This window comes from Trachinotus anak, unplaced genomic scaffold, assembly GCF_046630095.1.
Source record: "Trachinotus anak isolate AG129_WGS33_773 ecotype Australia unplaced genomic scaffold, CSIRO_AGI_Tana_v1 ptg000030c, whole genome shotgun sequence".
Taxonomy (NCBI): Eukaryota; Metazoa; Chordata; class Actinopteri; order Carangiformes; family Carangidae; genus Trachinotus; species Trachinotus anak.
This window is the reverse complement of record NW_027273881.1, coordinates 44,571-59,561: the sequence shown is the minus strand read 5'-3', so window position 1 is coordinate 59,561 and position 14,991 is coordinate 44,571. Positions and strand designations below refer to the sequence as shown.

General features: G+C 42.5%; 1 protein-coding gene across 1 annotated transcript in view; it reads right to left on the bottom strand.

Moving 5' to 3' along the window:
- Nucleotides 1-14,991, bottom strand: part of LOC139612045 (NACHT, LRR and PYD domains-containing protein 12-like) — a 606,901-nt gene that overhangs the window by 555,308 nt on the left and 36,602 nt on the right. The window lies entirely within an intron of this gene.

Here is a 14,991-nt window from a genome sequence, read left to right as displayed (position 1 = left end):
CCCGAGCGCAGCACCTGACCATATACGGGCTGCTACGTACCTGTGCCGCGAGGGAATTCCCCACAACCTGACGCAGGAGAGTCTAATCTCCCCATTGAAGGATTTCCCCACGCACAGATAGAATTACACCGAAATGACACATATCCCGCCAACAAAAGCGCTCTACTCTATGCAGGTCCACACAATCACCAGGTAAAAATGACGAGACGGACGAGCCCCCAATTTGTTACGTCCGGCAACAAAGTAGGGAGATTAACACTGGAGTGCGGCAATCATCAACTCATATTTATTAAATAAAGAACAAATAGTCAACGGAATAACAAGAATCAATGAGGTGTGGGAATCAGAACCAGTGGTGTGTGATGGTGTATGAAAGATGAGGGATGAGAGGTGCATGTTGTCAGTATAAAGCAAAATAACCCAACGAAACAAAGGAGAGCGTGTCGAGCTCGGTGGTGGGTGAGGAGACCACACGTGGCATCTAAACTGGAGGGCTTAAGTAACCTCCAACACTGGCCAGGTGTGGGAAGTTACTGTGATGTGACCTCAGCCCAGCCCAGCCAAGGACCTGCAAGACAAAACAACACACAGTACACTGGGCAAAGGCACTAGGGCCGTCACAACAGTAATACTGAAGACTAAACTAATCAAATCCTACAAGAGCACTCCTGCCCTGGGACCAGTGAACGTGTTCCCTTCGTTTCGTTGAGATAAACAGCTATACCTGCGGTAGAACACTGCAGAAAGACTAAGTCGCTGTAAAGGTATAGAGCGTTTTTAGTGAGCAGGAGACCAAGACTTTGATTACACAGTGAGAACTTAAGACAGAAAATTTAAAATAACTGTGGCTGTGTTGATATGAAGTGCCTGGGTACAGAGCTCTCACTGACCTATGAAATCCCACTCAAAGTCTGTGAGGTTCTTCAGAAGAGTGGAGACATGGGGACTGACTGTGACAGACTTCTTCTGGACGACTCTCCCAGTCCTCTTGGAGACGACCTTGCCCCGGCTGGCCTTTGTCCCTCTTTCTGGGTTGATTCCAATGAAGCGCCTGAAAAACACAGCAGTCTGAAATTAGAAGGTGGATAGAAAGACAGTCTGTAACTATATGAAGTGGTCAAGAAGTGAGTGTTCAAGCTGCACATGATGCATGTGAAAAGAGAGAGGGTGGCACCACAACAAAAATCTAATTAAAACTTTAACCTTAATACAGACTCCCACATTTCTTGTGCTCGTACGTATTATTGTAGATTTTGATACAGACACTCAATGTGAATGTGAAGAGCAGAGGAGTTAATGTGTTATTACTGAACTCTGACTGTAGACCAACATCATCACATACAATCAAACAGGTGACTGGAATTACCATGATGCTGACATTAATTCAACTCTAACACCACACAAGCCCAACCACTGCTCAAGTGCTGGCACAGTTTCTCCAGCAGGCTCGCTTGAACTTGCAGTGTTGTTGTCACTTTCTATATATTTTTTACTTCAAATTCAAAATAATAACAGAATGATTCAAAAGTTTGGTTTAACCTGCTCTACTAAAATATTCTTTAAATGTTAGCGACAACTAAGGTCACCCATTCAGGTGAAAATGCAAGAAGAAGAGAGCAAACTCCACCAACCATGAGCACAAAATGATTTCAGCTGCAAACCAGCTGAAAATAAAACCCCAATGTGACTTATCATGAAACCTTTTGTTGAACTATTCAGAAATCAGCCTTACCTACAACATAATGATCTGCAGTCACAAGTGGACCTCATTAGCTTTGTGACGTTACTGATCAGTTCCATTTTGTTTAAAGCTGACGATAGTCAGCAAACAAAATGCCAGACAGATCAAATGTTTATTAACTTACCTCACGACTTGCTCATAAAGTGCAGGGTTCAGATGGAGAATCCTCCAAAAGAAACTCCAGGGCTGGTTTTACCCGCTCCATGGTCAGCAGGTCTCATCATGAAATACAGTAGCATCCTGTATTGGTGGGGTTCTCTGCCATCGATTCAAACACCATCCCCACAATGCAATGCGATTCACAGTATATTACAGTATTTCATGGAAAATGGTAAATATTGCCCATCATGCATTGTTTTCTACAGTATGGTACAGTATCAGTGGGAAACAGTATGATACTGGCAGAATTTGGCTGTTTTTTTACAGCAGTTTGTTAAAGAGCAGGGTCGTTAGTTTGGCTGTTACAAACTACATGTGGCTCAGTTTGACAGGAAGTCGTCACAAATAACTGCTTCACTTTCACGTATTTGTAGTAAATTTTACTGACAATATTAAATATAAAAATAGTGGTAAGACTGAGAAAAATCACCACGGTCAAATAATCAACAGGTGTTTGATTTACTCCACTGTAAATAAATCAATGTTTTCTCCTGACAGCAGAGGTTGGAGGGGACAGGACATGTGGAGGTTGGGCCTGTTATAATACCTCCACCCAGTCCTGACTGTAGCATATAGCTGTGGAGGACAGTGGGAAATAGACAGAGGGCTCAGTAATGACAGGACATAAAGCTTCACTGCAGCACTGCACAGTTTTAGTTGTTTTTTTAAAGAAGACATGACGTATAAATCTGCTTCTCAATGAGAGAAAGTGAACGTAATAACTTTATCTGATAAGTTGTAGTTTTCTGTCACATGCAGCATCCATATCTTAAAAATGCCTAAAAGACAATTTAAACGTAATATTTTTGCCTGGTTATGATTTTTTAAAATGTTGATTCCAATGTGACTTTAGGCTCTAAAGCTTCAGACTGAATGTTGACACGTTTCCCTCTAACATCACAAATAAATGAACTCTTCACACCTGAACTACCCACGATATCAACGACTGCAGGTTTAACACCACCTTACTTGGTCAGATACAGTCTGTGGATATAATACATCCATGACTGGGACACATCTCAGTCAAGATGGCGGCCACTCCGTTCATATTCATTTGTGGCTGAAGACAAAGCTTTGATTTTCACACCTGATAACAGATTTGAAGTCAACACCTGACCATAAACAGTAACTTCATGTTGTATTGAAGTAGAAAATAGAAGAGCTTCGTTCACATGTAGCAGAACTGACTTTCAGCGAGCTAACTCAAACTAACTGAGCAGCTTAGTGATCAGTAACTTTACACTGAGACCATGGAGATGTCTGAAAAAAGAGGGAGAGACAGAAGAAAGGATAAAACAGATCAGATCAGAGTATCTTTTCAGTTTTAGGCAGTGACGTCTGTTGGTTCTGAGACTGAAGTCAACGCTGCAGATTCACATTCTGATGCTCGTTCAACAAGTCCTGATCGTACACCGAGACCTGACTCTGCTCAGGACTCTGATGTGGGACAGAGGCCCCAATCATGGACCAGATTCTGAGTCTGGAATCTTATCAGTTGTTCAAAAATATCTTCAAAGTCTTCAAAGATCACCAGGAGGCACAATTCAGTGCAGCAGAGATTTATTGTCGACAACAAAGCAAAAAGTTGATCTGAATACATGACACGTGACCTCTTCTTTCATAATCTAAAATCTGCCCACGCCTCCTCTCATATTTCACCAGTCTCCACCGAAACTGTCGTGTCCACCAAACCTGACCCCTCCCAGGTCATGTCTATTTTCTCACAGTCAAAACCATTTTCAGTAGAAGACCTGGACTGGATGAAAACCTCATTATCTATCCAGACTGGGACAGAGCTCGTTAGACATAAATCTTATAAACTACATTCATGAGGCTGATCTATTTTTTCTTTCCGTGAAGTCCATGCCCAGTGGACACCATTATATTCTGATTCTCTTTCACTACATTTTTTTTTAAAACCATGTTCTCCTCCAGGAATACACCATTATGTTCTGACTTTTTCCTGCTGCATTTTTTAAAAACAATACATTTACTTGAGTTTAACATAATCAGTGATACACACGGTTTACACATATTGTGACATTATCCTTCACACTTCAATCTTTTTTGTGATGAGTATAGTAATTATAGTAATCATTATTGTAGACATAGTATATTTAGCAGATAGACAGAGAACTTAGCTGATAATATTATACTACAACTCCTGCTCTGAAGAAGGGTAGATCTGAGGCAGCCCCTGCTGAAGTACGAGACAGTACTGTGATGCTGCTGGTGGAAAAATAAAAGAGCTGACGGTCTGGAAAAGAAGGTGAGGATCTGGAAAAGGTCATTCAACGAAATACAGAGAGAATCAACAGCTTGAATGAAAACTCAGAGTTCTTCTTCAACAAGGTCCAAGATCTGAGAGACGTCACAGCCACACTTCACTCAGGCAAAAGGTCGACTTCACAGAAATCAGTCCAACAGGACGACGGCACATGATTGACAGGCTAAAGGTCGAAAGGTCAAGACAGAAAGTAGTCGCACACTGATCACTGAGAAATATACACAAAGGAACAAAAGGCTGGACCACTGTCACAAGGGGGACAAGAGGAACTGGATCAGAGGGAAGGGAACACTGACCCTAAATACTCTGGGGGAGGGGGGACAATGAGACACAGGTGAAACACATTAGGGCGGGGCCAGGTAATCACACAGGAGGGCAGGAAGTGAAGGAACCTGAAACCAGACACCAGGTGAGTATCAAAATAAAACAGGAAACAAATCCTGGAGACATTAGGGGAGAAGACAAAAAGGACTTAGCTGGACTGACGAGGAGCGACAGTACCAGTGTTACAAAAAGCTTCACAACAAACACACAACACAACAATAACACACACAGTCATTTAGGAATAAACTGGCAGCTTTATGGAATAAAAGAGGAGTAAAATGTCAAAACAATGACAGATTAAAAACCAGGAATCAAACAGGAAGTCAATATAAAAACATTATTGATCATAAAGGAGTAAAGTCCAGTTAATTAATGATCCATTGAATCAGTGACACTTGTTGACTCAGCATTATAATGGAGAGATGAACATTTTTCAAGCCTGTCAGAAAACAACACTCACATGTCCATATACACAGTGAAAGAGTTGTTGGTCTGTGTGGTTGTTCCTCCTTAACATAACTTGAATGAAGAGGTGGAGGATAAAAATAACATGTTCCCCCTGTACAATAATATCTGGTAAAGTTCAGCTGAAGAACATGAGGCTTCAACGTCTGAGTCAAACTAATCTTCAGAGTTCAAGTCATTTTACTGTGAAATTCCCTCTTTGTGAAGCTCAACAAGGAAACTGTTCAGAGCTGAACTTGATGAGCTTTAAGTCCAGAGACACTGATGATGCTCTGTCAGATCCAGAGGAACACACAGGGATGATGGTGGACTGGACTCTGTGTCTGACAGTGGAGCTGTTCTCAGATCAGTTCAGACTGCAGCACTGAGAGTCATCTCCACTTCTTCTGGTTCCTCTGTCAGTCACTGCTGGATCAAGCTCTCCTCTCCACTCTCACCTCCATCTGTGTGGAGAAGAAGAAAGCAGAGGAGATGAATCAGTGTTTACAGAGACTCACTTCATCAGTCAGTGATGCAGCAGGGACTTCAGTCCTGTTCAGACCAGATGTGCAGCAGCTGCTTCCTCTCAGCTCTCATGTTAACGTGTTGGAGTGAACACACTGAGCTGGAAGCTCACAGACCTGCAGAGACGTTCAGCATCAAGTCTGTTCACTCTGCACATTTCACTCAGTCCACAGTGGAAACAAAGTGCTGAGTCAGCAACAGGTCAGTGATGGATTCACTCCTGTTACCTGTCAGCTGATGTCACTTTAAACACAGAGTCTCTGTGTGTTGATCAACATGTGAGCTGCTTCTGAAACATCACCTGACTGAACATGGAGGCTGTCACTAAGAGCCAGGGACTGTCAGGCTCCATCACACTGATCTCAGAGCTGTGACACAGATGAAACTGATCAGCTGTTTAGTGTTGAAACCAGAGAACAAACAGTCTCAGATCAGATTGGACAGTTTGATGAATGAGGACACTGTCTCTGTCCATCTGTGAGGCTGTCAGCTGGAATCAGCTTTATTTCCTGTTCACATCAACACAACAACAACAGTTGTCTTCACATCAACTCAGACTCATGATCACAACAAGCTTCTGGCTGCTCTGATTGGCTGACTGTTGTCTCTCTCTCTGTCTGTCTGTCCAATCCTGAAGCCTGTCCCCGTTCTCCTCTCACAGCTTCACTGAGGAAAGCAGCCACTGAGGAGGTTGGAGGTTCACAGGAAACACTGGATCTTTGCTCTGATACTAACTGTGTTTAGTACAATACTGCTGAGAGCAGCATGGACTGACTCCGCCCCTCTACTGACCTCAGAGTCTCCAGTCTACAGTCTGGACTCTCCACGAGACCACGGAGATCCTTCAGGTCTGAATCCTGCAGGTTGTTGTCTCTCAGGTCCAGTTCTCTCAGATGGGAGGGGTTGAACTTCAGAGCTGAGACCAGAGAAGAACAGCTGATCCCTGACAACCTGCAGCTGAACAATCTGAATAAAGAATCAAAGATGTGAGTTTAGGAGACAAAGTTCCTGCTTGAAACCACAAAGAGTCAAACAGACAAAGTAAAAACAGCTCTCATTAATATTCATGACAACATGCTGCTGCTTCAATAAAGACGTAGTGACTCCACCTCTTCAACTCTGCCAGCTCCACCTGTGGCTCCATCTATACAAACTCATGTTGTGCAGATTCTACTAAAGATCCTGAAGTTCATCTGGCAAATGAAAAATAAACAAAAACAGCAGGAGCTTATTGATATGATTCTCAGCATTGATAGAGAATACTCGAGCTCTCCCAGCCCAGAACTGTATGCTAAAAGGGTCAAATTACAATCTTATTATGATCTTCTCTCTACAGATAAAGCAGAGTACCTTTTCAGACGGACCAAAGGGACATATTATGAATATGGTGATAAAGCCAGTCGTCTCCTCACCCTCCAACTTAAACGTCAGTCAGCCTCAAATTTCATATAACAAATTTATGACCCCTCTCACTCCCTAACTACCAACCCAGTTGAAATAAACTCCACCTTCGCTTCCTATTATTCTAACCTGTATCAGTCTGAACCTCCTCCTAATAAGACCACAATGGATAATTTTCTGGATAACATATATATATACCTACTATAGATCCTCATATTAAAGAGGAGTTGGAAAAACCTATACAGTTGGAAGAATTAATTTCTTGTCTCAAATTAATGCAAAATAACAAAGCTCCAGGGCCGGATGGTTTTCCGGTTGACTTTTATAAAAACTTTTCCCACCAACTTGCTCCTTTGTTATTAGACATGTTTATCAATTCACTGAAGCAGGGCTCTCTACCTCCAACTTTAAATCAGGCTTCAATTTCACTCACTCCCAAAAAAGACAAGAACCTAGATGAATGTAGCAGCTGGAGACCGATAAGTTTATTAAATTCGGACGTAAAACTTCTAGCCAAAGTACTAGCATGCCGTTTGGATCCTTGTCTACCAGATATAATTTCCTTAGATCAAACAGGGTTTGTTAGAGGTCGTCAACTTTCATCTAACATTAGAAGACTTTTAAATATTGTTTTATCTCCTAACATGTCCCAAACTGCTGAAATGGTCATATCTTTAGATGCGGAGAAAGCCTTCGATCGGGTTGAATGGGATTACTTGTTTTCTGTTTTGGGGAAATTTGGCTTTGGGTCTAAATTCGTTTCTTGGATACAACTTTTATACGCTGCCCCTTCTGCTTGTGTGACAACTAACTTTCAAAGGTCTGAATATTTCCCTCTATCAAGAGGGACCTGCAAAGGTTGCCCAATGTCTCCCCTGCTTTTTGCCATAGCAATAGAGCCTCTTTCCATTGCTCTCAAATCTTCTTCATGTTTTACTGGTATTTTTAGAACTTGTCTGGAACATCGAGTATCTCTCTATGCTGATGACCTGTTGCTATATGTCACGGACCCAGTTAGCTGTGTAGATAATATTTTACAAGTCTTGACAACTTTCAGATCATTCTCAGGTTATAAATTAAACATCAGTAAAAGTGAGTGCTTTCCGGTAAACATAGCAGCTAAACAGATCCCATCAGATGCACTACCATTTCAATTAGCTCATAATAGCTTTCGATATTTAGGTATCAATATTTCTCATTCCCTCCCCTTACTATACAAAAATTATTTTTCAAAGTTGGTTATGGAAATTGAGACTGATCTGGCGTGCTGGGACTCTCTCCCTCTCTCTTTGATAGGCAGAATTAATTCTATTAAAATGAATATTCTTCCGAGATTTTTGTTTCTTCTCCAGTATCTTCCAATTATTTTATCCAAATCATTTATACAAATGTTAGACAAAATGATCTCAAAATTTATTTGGGCTGGTAAGAACCCAAGAGCACGTCGAACAACACTCCAAAGAAGCAAATCAGCTGGGGGCCTTGCACTGCTTAACTTATTATTTTACTATTGGGCTGCCAATCTTCAAAAAATCCATGCCTGGTGTAATTCTCCCAACTTGGACTGGTGTATAATGGAAGATGCTTCTTGTCATCCCTCATCTCTGGCAGCTTTGGTTTGTGCCCCTCTAGCTTCTCGTTGTCCTAGTTACATTAAAAACCCAATTGTACTTTCCTCTTTGAAAATTTGGAAACAATTCAGGCAACACTTCAAACTTTCAACACCCATCCCATTAAGTCCGATTTGCAACAACCATTTCTTCCCCCCCTCCAACACAGACACAGCCTTCACTTTGTGGAGAGAGAGAGGTCTGGTTCATTTTTCAGATTTATATTTGGAGGGCTTATTTGTTACATTTAATGATCTCCGTGTTAAATATAATTTACCCCAATCTCATATGTTTCGATACTTCCAAGCACGGAGTTATGCTCGCACACACTTTACATCTTTCCCTCAAGCTCCAACAGGATCTCTTATCCCTGAGGTACTATCTCTTCCAAAGGCTCGTAGTAAGATTTCAGTATTGTTTGACCTCACATCATCTTCGAATATGTCCTCCCCTGGGAGGGTCAGGGATAGCTGGGAAAGGGAGGTTGGCTTTGAGTTGACAGATGAGTGGTGGAGAGAGGCACTGTTCAGGGTTAATTCCACATGTTCTTGTGCCTGTCTTAGTTTAATCCAATTCAAGGTTCTCCATAAAATTCATTTCACAAAAAACAGACTCAGTAGGCTATTTCTAGGCACAAATTATGTCTGTGATAGATGTGGTTTATCTCCAGCAGACCATGTTCATATGTTTTTTTCTTGTCCCAAATTAATCAATCATTGGTCTTGTTTTTTTAAATCGTTAAGCAAAGCCCTCAATATCATGTTAGAACCCTGCCCACTGATATCTATCTTTGGCGTACCTCGTACTCCAACTAATCTCACTAAGAAAAACTCTGATGTGCTTTTGCCTCGCTCATAGCCCACAGACGTATACTATTACATTGGAAAAGCCCAAATGCTCCCCCTGTTACTTCTTGGTTAAGTGATTTAATGTCTTTTCTGTCTTTGGAAAAAGTTAAATATTCCCTAAGAGGCTCAGCTGCCAACTTTTATAAAAGATGGCAACCTCTCATCACATATGTTAACACCCTCACCTCTCTGGAACCCAACTGAATCGATTTGATGCATCCAATTTTTTATTTTTATCTAATTTCTTAGTGAGCACACTGAGCATCCTTTACTTATTTATTTATTTTTTGTTCTATTATTATTAATCTGTCTCTTTCACCTCCCTTATATTATATTATATTATATTATATTATATTATATTATATTATATATATATAGTTTATTTCTTTTATTTCTTTTCTTCTTATTTCTATTTATGTATGTATGTATCTTCATCTACTAATTAATTCTTTTTGCATTTATTTTTACTTATTTGTTTACTTTTTTAAAATTTTTTCTTATTTTTTCTTATTTTTATATGTTTTCCTCTCCCTCATTGTTCTTGGGGGACGTTGTAGTCCTTGTAAAGAAAAGGGTGGAAAACAGCTGTGGAAGCTGTATCTTGTATTGATACTTGTGAAATGCTGGTCTCCAATAAAAAAAAAAAAAAAAGATCCTCAAGTTTTCAAAGACAACAAACATGTCAGGCTGAAGTTTGGAGACATGAGAACAAATGTCTAGAAATATATATTAAATTCACTAGTTGATGGAACGGCAGAGACACAGACACCTGGTGACTGAGCTCAAATATTTAACACAGTCAAACCTACAGGATTTATGTTGCTATGACAACTTGGCTTTGAATATTGGAGTCAGTACAAACATCACTGAGCCTTCTCAAAAGAATTTTAAATCGAAAGCAACTGGACTTGGTTATTTGTCTTAGGAAGACGTTTCACCTCTCATCCAAGGGGCTTCATCAGTTCGTGTTCGCATCTGACCAAAGCCATGTTCAGGCATAAATCCAGAAGCTGGCAAATGTGATCGGGTTTGAGTTTTGTTCAGTTTTGCAGGGAGTTGTGCTGTGTGAGTCAGTATCCCCCATTGTGGCAAATCTATACATGGAGGAGGTAGAGAACAGGGCTCTGAACTCCTTTGAAGGAATTACACCGAGCCACTGGTTCAGATATGTGGATGACACATGGGTTAAAATCAAAACCAAAGAAGTGCAAACTTTTACCGAACACATTAACTCAGTGGACAAAAACATCAAGTTCACCTGAGAGGATGTCAAGGACAATAGTCTGCCCTTCTTAGATTGTGACGTCCATATGAAAAAGGACAGGAGCCTCCACATCGGGGTATACAGAAAACCCACACACACAGACCAATATCTACTTTTCGACTCACACCACCCCCTGGAACACAAGCTTGGTGTTATCAGAACCCCTGCAACACAGAGCTGATAACGTACCCACCAGCTCACAGGCCCAAAGGGTAGAACACAAGCACCTGAGAGGCGCCCTCACAACTTGTGGTTACCCCAACTGGACCTTTGTGAAAACTGCTTGTGCTTCCAGAAAGAAAAGTAGCAACATGGTTGAGAAAGAAAAACCAAACAAGAGAAACAACATAGTCATCCCATATGTGACTGGGGTATCAGAAAAACTCAGGTGGATCTTCAACAAACACTGTATCCCTGTGTATTTCAAACCCAGAACCACACTCAGACAGAGACTGGTACACCCCAAGGACAGAACACCACACACCCGAAAAAGCAACCTGGTGTATGCAGTCCAATGCAATGAGGAATGTAAAGACCTCTACATTGGAGAAACAAAACAACCACTGCATAAACGCATGGCCCAACACAGGAGAGCTAACTCCTCAGGCTTGGACTCTGCTGTCCACTTACATCTTAAGGAGAAAGTCCACTCCTTTGAGGACAGCAAGGTTCACATCCTAGACAGAGAGGACAGGTGGTTCGAAAGAGGAGTGAAAGAAGCCATCTATGTGAAAGTAGAGAAACCATCCCTCAACGGGGGAGGAGGCCTCAGACACCACCTATCTCCAATTTACAATGCTGCCCTTTCATCCCTTCCCAGGAGATTCAACAATTTAACCTCTAAGAGAAACAACTGTTCACAAGTGGCATGTGACTCCAACGACTGTCGTTATAACACAATAGGGCTCTAACGAAGTGGAAACCAACTCTCCACCAAGACAGTCACTCTAACGACTGTTGTTGGCACATGGAGCACAAAGGGAACCAGTGACATCATCAGCCTTGTGAAAGCCCCTCCCAGAGGTTAAATACCAGGATCTCCACACTAGATAGTTGGACCAGTCCCTGCCTGGTCAGATGCGAACACAAACTGATGAAGCCTCTTGGATGAGAGGTGAAACGTCTTCCTAAGACAAATAACCAAGTCCAGTTGCTATCGATTTAAAATTCCTTTGAGATACTATGACCTGGACTAATGAGAATATTCACAGGCTGATCACTGAGCCTTATGTTGGGATCTCAAGCCATGGGTTCTGAAAAGAACAATGGAGAGGCCTGCATGCCCTCCAGAAGCCTGAGTCTCGAACCATGCTATGGAGCCAAAACCACCCACACAATTCACACCTATGTGTAAATTGGAGTTTGAAAGAAAACTCAGCAACGGCATTGGCCGAGGCCAGGCATTCCCAGCAGGGATCCCCGGTGACGTCACTCAGGTAATAAAGGCGGCGCTGCGACCCTCCTCCTGCGCTTAATTCCCGTGCACCAGTTAAAGTAGAGAGCTACTCTCTCCGCCACTCGGCTGCTGAAAGGGAGCAATCTGCAAACATTTGACCTTTTTCCACAAGTTCTTAAAGCCCAGGTTACAGTCTTCAACTCGCGGGCCGAGCGCACAGACTGCTTTGTTTGTTTCCTTTTCTTTTTGGATCTGACGTAGATCTCTGTGCAATCAGCTGATTTCACGTTCCGTGAGGACGAGCACCGACTTTGTTAAGAACAAAACAAAGTTCACCGTCCCTCATCTGTGATCTTCCCGCTGCCTCCAAGGAACTCATCACTGTCACCGCCAGGAGAGAGACACGACCCGCCGAGCTCCCGGCCGAGGACCGAGCTGTGGAGAACCAGAGTGGACTTTCTGTTCTAACTCCGAAGGATCTGAGCAACTCACAGTCAGAGGCTGATGTCTGGGCAGAGACACAATTAGTGTAGCGTGTTGGATTGTGCTATTGACTTATAAGTGCTGCATATCCTGTTGTTTCAGATCATTCACTGTGATCAGCTTAATAAGCCAAATATCACTAGTTAAAGGACCAATATCCGACCAGACGAGCTCTGGTTCTCTGGCTCCGTTATTGTGTAGTGATGTTGTGGTGATTATTAACTGTGGTGACGATCTCTTGTGGACTCTTTCCTCTCTTCACCTTTATTCTCCCTCTCTTCTCCCAATCACCTCATCTACATCTTTCTCACATTCAGGCCCTAGAGTGTGATGGCGTCATACGTGTAAAGCTCCAGGCCCCTCCCTTTGTTCTCGTTCATGCCCTTCATGCTCTGCGGCCAGCCGCCATCTTGGCTCTAGCGAGTACCTCACTCTGCCGCCATCTTGGTTCCTGCTGACACGTCACTCACGTGACCTCGTCACCACCCCCTCTCTCTCTCCCTCACACACACACGCACACACACATATATACATATGTGTTTTGCCTGTTATTAACCTGAAGTTATTAACCTGTTAGTAACCAATGTTTGTTTTAGTTGTCTGTGATTATTGTGATTATATTTGTGATAACAGCTGGATTCACAACAGTCAGTGCTCGAACTTATCCTTCAACCAACCTTCTGAGACTGTATTCTGAGCCATCAATTTGGTCATTGGTCCCTGGTGACAGGGTGGTGCCCCGAGGTTACTACTTGTAGTAAACATTTATATATATATATTGATGATTATCACTGATAATCATTAATATTATAAGCCAATAACCAAATTGCTCCTACCTGTGCCCCAACAAATTGGTGCCCCGTGTGAGGCTGTTGTTTGATTCCAGCTGTGTTACAATATTAACACAATAATCCATTATCGACAATTTAAAGCGTACTTGTTCAGAGTTTTGAGATTAATTAAGCAATATTATAATAATATTATAATATACAAAATATTATAATAGTTATAAGAATTGTGTTTAATTTTCAAAATATTTTTTTTTTAAGTTACTGATTGGTGATAAAGTGCATTTACACTAGTGACTTTGCTGGTGGGAGTGCATCAAGAAATTGACTGCCACATAGCACAGCACAGACGGTTTTCTTCTGTTCTTTTCTATATTGTGAGTCCTGTACTTTAACGCACACTAAGAACGAATTGATCACAGAGGCACAGTGCCGCCGTGCCACCTCTGCTGAGAGAAATTGCAGCCATAGTTAATGTAACACATCGTTTGAGAGTGTTACAGATTTTGTAAGCCACAGGTCATATTCGCATTCACCTGTGCATTCACCTGTGCATTCTCAGTGGAATTTAAAACTTGCTTAGGATAGCAGTTTGTTGTCGGGTATCGCTCTTCTTTTGAAAAGAAACGTAAGCAAAATGAGCAGAAATAACTCCTGTACACCAGGAGCTAGAGGCTCCCAGGAGGTAGACAACCAGCATCTGCAGAACGCGATCGCTGGCCTCATAAATGTTTCCACAAATGTTTCAATGAAGAGTGGACATCACTTCCAGTCCTTGAACAATGATGAGGATCTTGGGCCCTCATCAGCTGGCGAGCTATATGCATGGCGTAACCCACGATCTCACCTTAACTGGACCCCTTCTCCACCACGAGAAGGGGGGCCACATCATTCTGCCTGGGATTGGAGGAAGCAGCAGTCCTCAGACAACTCAGGTGATGCAGGTCTCTACCAAGAGCAGGGCCTGCGCATGCGCCTACTTGAATCCCTAGCAAGGGACATCGAGCGCTTTGACCCCAGCAACCGGGAGTCAACAATAGAGGATCATTTGAGGGAGGTAGAGCGCTGCCTCCTTGATCTTTCTCACGCTTCAGCACGCGAGAAACTCCGCTTGATCTGGAAGACAACATCCAGAAGTGTGCATGTCTTTATGGAGACTCTCCCACCAGGGTAAAGGGACTGCTACTCAGCGCTCTGTCAGGCCCTGTGGGAGGAGTACTCCCAATACATGGATCAAGCTTCCGCCACTCTCAACGCTTTTGCCATCATGCAGAAAAGACTTGAACCTCCAAGGGAGTATTACCAACGCCTTAGGGCCACTTACTTTCAAGGGCGATGTTACCATGCACTGCCGTATCGCTATTCTGACCATGCAGGAGATTAGAAGGTACGCGCAGCTGGCCTGGGAAACACGCATACGCCCGAGTAGAGTGTCTGATAGCAATGCCAGGGTCCTGGAGATCCAGACACCGACCAATGCAGACTTGGCACTAGAAGTCAGTGAGATGCCTCATGCCAAGACGCATGTCAGCAACCAAATTGCTCCTACCTGTGCCCCAACACTTATAAAAGTGTTGGGACCATCAGCGATTGATTATAGATCAGTTATTGTCTGACAGATTCAATGTGTTTCTGTTGGTGTTTTAAAAAGTCATGAGGTGAAAGTTGAAGAGAAACAGTCACTGGACTAAAAGCAGAGAAGAAGAAAACAGACTTTACCA